Raw genomic sequence first — 6,958 nt, forward strand, 5'->3', positions numbered from 1 at the left:
AATTTATTATTATTTTTAAAACAGAATAGTGTTTCCTTTTTGAAGTATAATTTTCCAGGAGGAAGTTCCTGTTTGTACTAAATTATTGTCATTGTTTATTTCTACATCCTTAAAGAATGGTTTGGAATAGAGAAACACATCTTAATAACTGTTATTAGTCATTCTTGTTATCAAAAAATTGTGTAAAATAAAAAGTTTAGTGTATCTTTTAGACTGCAACAGGGATATATATGACTTTGAAACATTCTCCAGATAATTTCCTCATACTCCGTTACCTTCTATGCAGTAGTGACAGCTTTTCTTTGTAGCACATGCTACAAGAGAAAAATGTTAAGTACAAAAATGTAAATTAAAAGACTATTTATTGCTCAATTTTATATACAACTACATTTCATTTAGTCATTCCTATTTCAAATCATATTCATTCATACCCCAGCACTTTACTTAATTATGTTCATATACCTAGATACTTTTTTCTCTGGTATTATTTAAATCCTAACTCTGAATTTCTTCTATTACTTGGGAAAATATGAAATCGCATCATCCCACTTTAATTAGCCAAGCAATTTCCAAAATAATAACTTACAAAAAACAATAAGGAAAAACAAATTGGTGACATCACTGAATATTTAAAACATCATCCTTTAAAATATTCTTTTAGTAACTTTTTTGCTATTCAGAGTAGTTTTGCCAATATATTTATAATTTACTAATTAACCAGGATATTGAAAAAATATATTTTAAAATTTATTAATTATTTTACTAAAACCCTCCTAGGGAGTTACTCTAGGACATAACTCTAGAGTGTGTAACAGGGTTACACATCCCAATCCTGTTTTGCTACAAAGCTTTAAAAACTTTCCCCAAACAGGGTTTTCATTCTTATGTTTTGTAAAAACATAAAAGAGTTTATCTGAAAGGTGAAAAATATGAGTTTGGAGAAAAATATCTTGATGGCTCTTTTTGATGGCTTATTTTGTTACTCCAACATGTCCACTAAGTAAATAGGGTCTGGAATTAATACCCTAGTGTCTTGTGATATAGTAACAATAAAATCACTCTATTATTTATTTTGGGGGCTGAGTTCACAGGCTCTGTCTAACCACAATTGATTGGACATAAATATAACTTGGCTGGGAAAAAGCTTATAACACAGATTTTCAAATTAAGTAAGTTAGGAGCTCTGGTAGTGTAGTGCCTAAGGCACTTGACTGCTAACCAGAAGGCTGGTGGCTTAAACCCACCAGCCACTCCTCTGAAGGAAGGTGGGACAATCTACTTCTGTAGAGATACTGCCTCGGAAACCCAAGGAGGGGTCGTTATGAGTCAGATCCGACTCAACAGCACAGAATAACAACAACAAGGGAAAGTTAAGTGGAAGAAACAAAAAATAAAAACCAAACTCACTGCCGTGGAGTCGGATCTGGCTCATAGAGACCCCCTCCTTGGGTTTCAGAGGCAGTATCTCTACGGAAGTAGATTGCCCAATCTTCCTTCCAAGAAGTGGCTTCTGGGTTTGAACCATCAGCCTTCTGGTTAGCAGTCACTGCCTTCTGGTTAGCCTTAGGCAATACTACCAGAGCTCCTAAGTGGAAGAAAAGTCAAGGTAAATGGGAAAGAGTCTGTTGTTTCAGTTTGTCTAGGACAACTGGCCTCAGGCTGCTACAACTGGTCACTTTAGGTAGCAGAGCAGGGAAACAAAGGGCACAAGATTTGGCCACTGTTCTCCAAGCTCTACTGGCCCTCTTCCTTTTTTCTTTTAAACAAAGTTTTTATTTTGGAATAATTTTAGATTTATAGAAAAGTTCTAAAATCTTGGAATTTCACCAGAGATTGAAGTCTTGATGAGGCCTCCAGACCACACCTGATGGTGTATGCTAATGTAGTACCTCTTGGATGGGGGCTGTCAAGGCTGAAAGACCAAAAAGTGTTATCAGCCTACCTCAGGCAGGGAATATGATTCAAGTGCCATGGGCTTCCTGGTTGGTGGTAGACTTTGGTTCACTTGGTATGGCAACTTGTCCTTTGGGACATGGTAGCTCCCAGACCCGCTCGTTCTTCAACCTATGTGTCTCTTCATTTGTATCTTTTTGCCATAATTAAGTTGTAATCATTGGTATAGCACTTTCCTAAGTTCTATCCATCACTCTAAGGAATTATCAAAGTCTAGTCAGAAGGTTAGGAGCTCTGGTAGTGTAGTGCCTAAGGCATTTGACTGCTAACCAGAAGGCTGGCGGTTCAAACCCACCAGCCACTCCTTGGAAGGAAGGTTGGGCAATCTAAGGAGGGGTCGCTATGAGTAAGGTCTGACTCGATGGCACATAACAACAACAACAACAACAAATCAGAAGGTTGGCAGTTCAAACCCACCAGCTTCTATGCAGAAGGAAGATGAAGCCATCTACTTCCAGAAAGATTTATGCCTTGGAAACCCAGTGGCGGTCACTATGAGTCAGAATCCACTCCCTGGCAGGGGGTTTTGGGTGAGGGAGCAGTAGGGAGTTACTCTAGGACATAACTCCAGGGTGTGTAACAGGGTTGTATCTTTTCACCACACTTTTTTTTTAAAAAGTATTATTGTGTCGCCTGAATGTCCTCTGGTCTGTGACTATTTCTCCATTTTTCCATTTATCATGAATTTGGCAGTGTTGAAGGGTACTGGTCAGATATTTTGTAGATGTCCCTCAATTTTGGTTTATTTGATATTTCTGTCATGATTAGGCAGTAGATTATATCAACATGATTTTGATTTAATTTTTACATATTTTGGAGTCCCTGGATGGTGCATATACCAGAAAAAGTTGAGGAGCAACTGCTAGCCCGCAGGGCAACTTTGGGTGAACTAGAAAAAGGCATCCTCTGTGGACAGCCACAGCCAGGGAACCCCATTTAATGAGAAATAAAAGCTGGCTTTCAGCCCTCACATTATATGAAATATTTATTAAGCTATTTACACATAAATGCTTATTTGTAAATAATTGGAGCCATTCTTCACAACCCTAAAAGGTGGTTATTATTATTCCTATTTAACTGAGAAAGAAACTAAGCTCAGAAAAGTCAGGTAACGTGTTCAAATTTACTTATTAATAGTGATAGTATGAATTTGAGCCCAAGATGGTTACTGTTTTGACCACCCAATACCTCTCCCTTCTCCTGGGAAATATGATATACCCCTTCTCTGTAGAGCCACTCCCTCCTCTGCTCTAGACGTATGGTATGACTTGGAGCTGCACTCTTACATGAGCTTCCTGGCCCCAAGCAATCATCTAAGGCTGTGCACCTGAATCAAATTGGGCTAATCCTGTATCCCACTCACTAATCCAAAATCAAACCAAACCCGGTGCCATCTAGTCGATTCCAACTCACAGTGACCCTTTGTGACAGAGTAGAACTTTTCTACTCTTTACCTGAGAGTATAACTGCTCAACTGTACTGCTCAACTGTTCAACAGAAGGTTTCCAAGGCTGTAAATCTTTATGGAAGCAGACTCTCTGATCTTTCTCCCACAGATCAGCTGGTGGGTTTGAACTGCCAACCTTTTGGTTACCAGCCAATTGCCTTAACCACTATACCACCAGAGCTCCTTCTCACTGATGTAAACCCTATGGTTTACAACTTGGAATTCAGCAATTAAGGGGTGGCAGGGAGAAGCCAGTGGCCATAGGCCCAGCCCAGAGGAAAAAGCCAATCCACAGTAGGAGAGAGTGAAGTTGATAGGCAGAGAGAAGCAGAGAAGACAAAAGGGAGCTAATAAAATACACTCATTTCTGAGGTCCATTGCATTCCCACTCTTCTCTTGTTTCAGTCAACTGAGACAAAATTCCATTCCTCTTATATGCTTAAATTTGGTTTCTAACATTGCATTAAAAAATGTTCTGGCTAATATAAAAGCCACACAGCCTTGTTTCCTTCCACTAAATTCCAAAACTTTCCTTCTTTTCCTTCTGTGATTCAATCATTCCTGCTAATATTTTTTTTCAAAATGAAAACACTATTATTGCCAGTTTGTAGCTATAAAAGTTATACAATGTTTAAAGTTTATCAAAAACTAAACATTAAAAAAAAAAATCTATGAAAATTCTACCATCCAGAGAAAATTTGATTCTTCATCTTATTTAAATTATTGCCATGATCTGAACTTGGGTTTAGCCATCATTCTAGATTATTCCACTCATGAAATATCTTTTTTATTTTATTTTATTTTTGCAGTGTTCCTTTCCCTCCCCTCCCATCCCTGGTAAGCAATAAAGAAAGTTTCCTTCCCTGTATAAACCTTTTCTTGACTTTTTGCAATAATGAACTAATACAATACTGCTCCTTCTGTGATTGACTTATTTCACTCAGCATAATGTCCTCCAAGTTCATCCATGTTATGCAGTATTTTGCAGATTCTACATTATTCCTTAGTGTTGCATCGTGTATGTTGTTGTTGTTATGTGCCATCAAGCCAGACCCAACTCATAGCAACCCCTCGTTGGGTTTCTGAGGTGGTATCACTACAGAAGTAGATTGCCCAACCTTCCTTCCGAGGACTGGCTGGTGGGTTTGAAGCACCAGCCTTCTGGTTAGCAGTCAAATGCCTTAGGCACTATGCTACCAGAACTCCTTCCATTGTGTATATCTACCATAATTTGGTTATCTATTCTTCTGTTGATGGTTGTTTCCATCTTTTGCTGTTATAAATGGTGCTGCAATGAACATGGGTGTGCATATACCTGTTCTTGTCCTGGCTATCACTTCTTTAGGATATATACCTAGTAATGGGATTGCAGGATCAAATGGTATTTCTAATTCCAAATTTTTAAGAAATTGCCAAAATGCTTTCCACAGTGGTTGTACCATTTTACAGTCCCACTAGCAGTCTCTCTACATCCTCACCAGCATTTGTTATTATCTGTCTTGTTGAACTTGTTGAACTTTGCTATTAGTGCTGGGTCAAGGTGGCATGTTATTGTTTTGATTTGCATCTCTCTAATGGCTAAGGATCATGAATATTTCTTCATGTGTTTGTTGGCTGCCTGAATATCCTCTTTGAGGAAGTGTCTGTTCATGTCTTCTGCCGATTTTTTAATTGGTTTGTTTGTCTTTTTGTTGTTGAGGTGTTGCAGTTATCTATAAATTTTAGAGATAAGTCCCTTGTCAGATACGTCAATGCTGAATATTTTTTCCCAATTTGTAGACTCTCTTTTTACTCTTTTGCAGAAATCTTTTGAAGCACATAAAATTTTAATTTTTAGAAGGTACCATTCATCTAGTCTATTTTCTGCTGTTTGTAAATTTTGGGTTATGCTTGACAGTCCATTTATGCCATAAATTAGGGCCCCTAAATTTGCCCGTATTTTTTCCTTGAGTAATTTTATAGTCTTAGGTTTCACATTTAAAACTCTGATCCATCTGGAGTTAGTTTTTATGTATGACGTGAGGTACAGATCTTGTTTCATTTTTCTGCAAATGGATATCCAGTTTTGCCAGCACCATTTGTTACAGAGACCATCTCTTCCCCATTTAAAGGCTGGATTTCAGCCCTTATTCAAAAATCACCTGACCATAGTCAATGGATCTATGTCTGGGTTCTCAATTTTGTTCCACTGGTCTATGTGTCTGTCATTGTACAAAACCAGGCAGTTTTAACTACTGTGGCTAATAGTAGGTTTTGAGATCTAGGAGTATGAGATCGCCTACTTTGTTCTTGTTCAATAGTGCTTTGCTTATCTGAGGTCTCTTTCCTTTCCATATAAAATTAGTGACTGGTTTTTCCATATCCTTAAAGAATGCTGATGGGATCTGGATTGGGATTGCATTAAATGTATAGATTGCTTTGGGTAGTATTGCCATTTTCACAATATTCAATCTTCCTATCCATGCATGAGTATGGCATTTTCTTCCATTTATGTAGATCTCTTATGGTTTCTTGAAGTAGTGCTTTGTAGTTTTCTTTGTACAGGTCTTTTGTGTCTATGGAAATTTATTCCCAAGTATTTTATTTTTTTTTGGTAGCTACTGTAAATGGTATTGATTTCCTTTTCAGCAGTCTCTTTGCTACTGTAGAGGAATCCAACTGATTTTTGTATGGTGATTTTTCATCCCACCACTGTGCTAAATCTCTCAATTAGTTCTAGTAGTTATTTTGCTGAGTCTCTTGGGTTTTCTATGTAGAGGATCATATCATCAGCAAATAAGAAGACATTGACTTCTTCCTTACCAATTTGGATGCCTTTGATTTCCCTTTCTTGCCTTATTGCCCTGGCTAGGACTTCTAATACAATATTGAATAGAAGTGATGATAGAGGCCATCCTTGTCTGGTTCCTGTTTGCAAGGGGAAATGGTTTCAGTCTCTCTCCATTGAGAAATGTTGGATGTTGATTGTGCATGTTGTTGTTGTGTTATGTGCCGTTGAGTCAGACCCAACTCATAGTGACCCCTCCTTGGATTTCTGAGGCAGTATCAGTACGGAAGTAGATTGCCCCACCTTCCTTCCGAGGAGTGGCTGGTGGGCTTGAACCACCAGCCTTCTGGTTAGCAGTCAAGTACCTTAGGCACTACGCTACCAGAGCTCCCTGGTTTTGCATATATACCTTTTATTATGTTGAGGAATGTCCCTTCTATTTCTATTTTACTGAGAGTTTTTATAAGGAATGGGTGTTGGATTTTATCAGTTGCCTTTTCTGCACTGATTGATATGATCATGTGGGTTTTCTTCCTTTGTTTTATTTATATGATGGTTGACATTGATTGTTTTTCTCATGTTGAGCCATCCTTGCATGCCTGGTATGAACCCCCTTGATCATAATGTATTATTTTTGGGATATGTTGTTGGAGTCCATTGATTAGTATTTTGTTGAAGATTTTTGCATCTATATTCATGAGGGATATTGGTCTGTAGTTTTCCTTTTTAGTGATATCTCTGGCTGGTTCTGGTATTAAGATTATGCTTGCTTCATAAAATGAATTTGGGAG

Source organism: Orycteropus afer, unplaced genomic scaffold, assembly GCF_000298275.1.
Source record: "Orycteropus afer afer isolate SDZICR_OR568_19922 unplaced genomic scaffold, OryAfe1.0 scaffold00063, whole genome shotgun sequence".
NCBI classification, from domain to species: Eukaryota; Metazoa; Chordata; class Mammalia; order Tubulidentata; family Orycteropodidae; genus Orycteropus; species Orycteropus afer.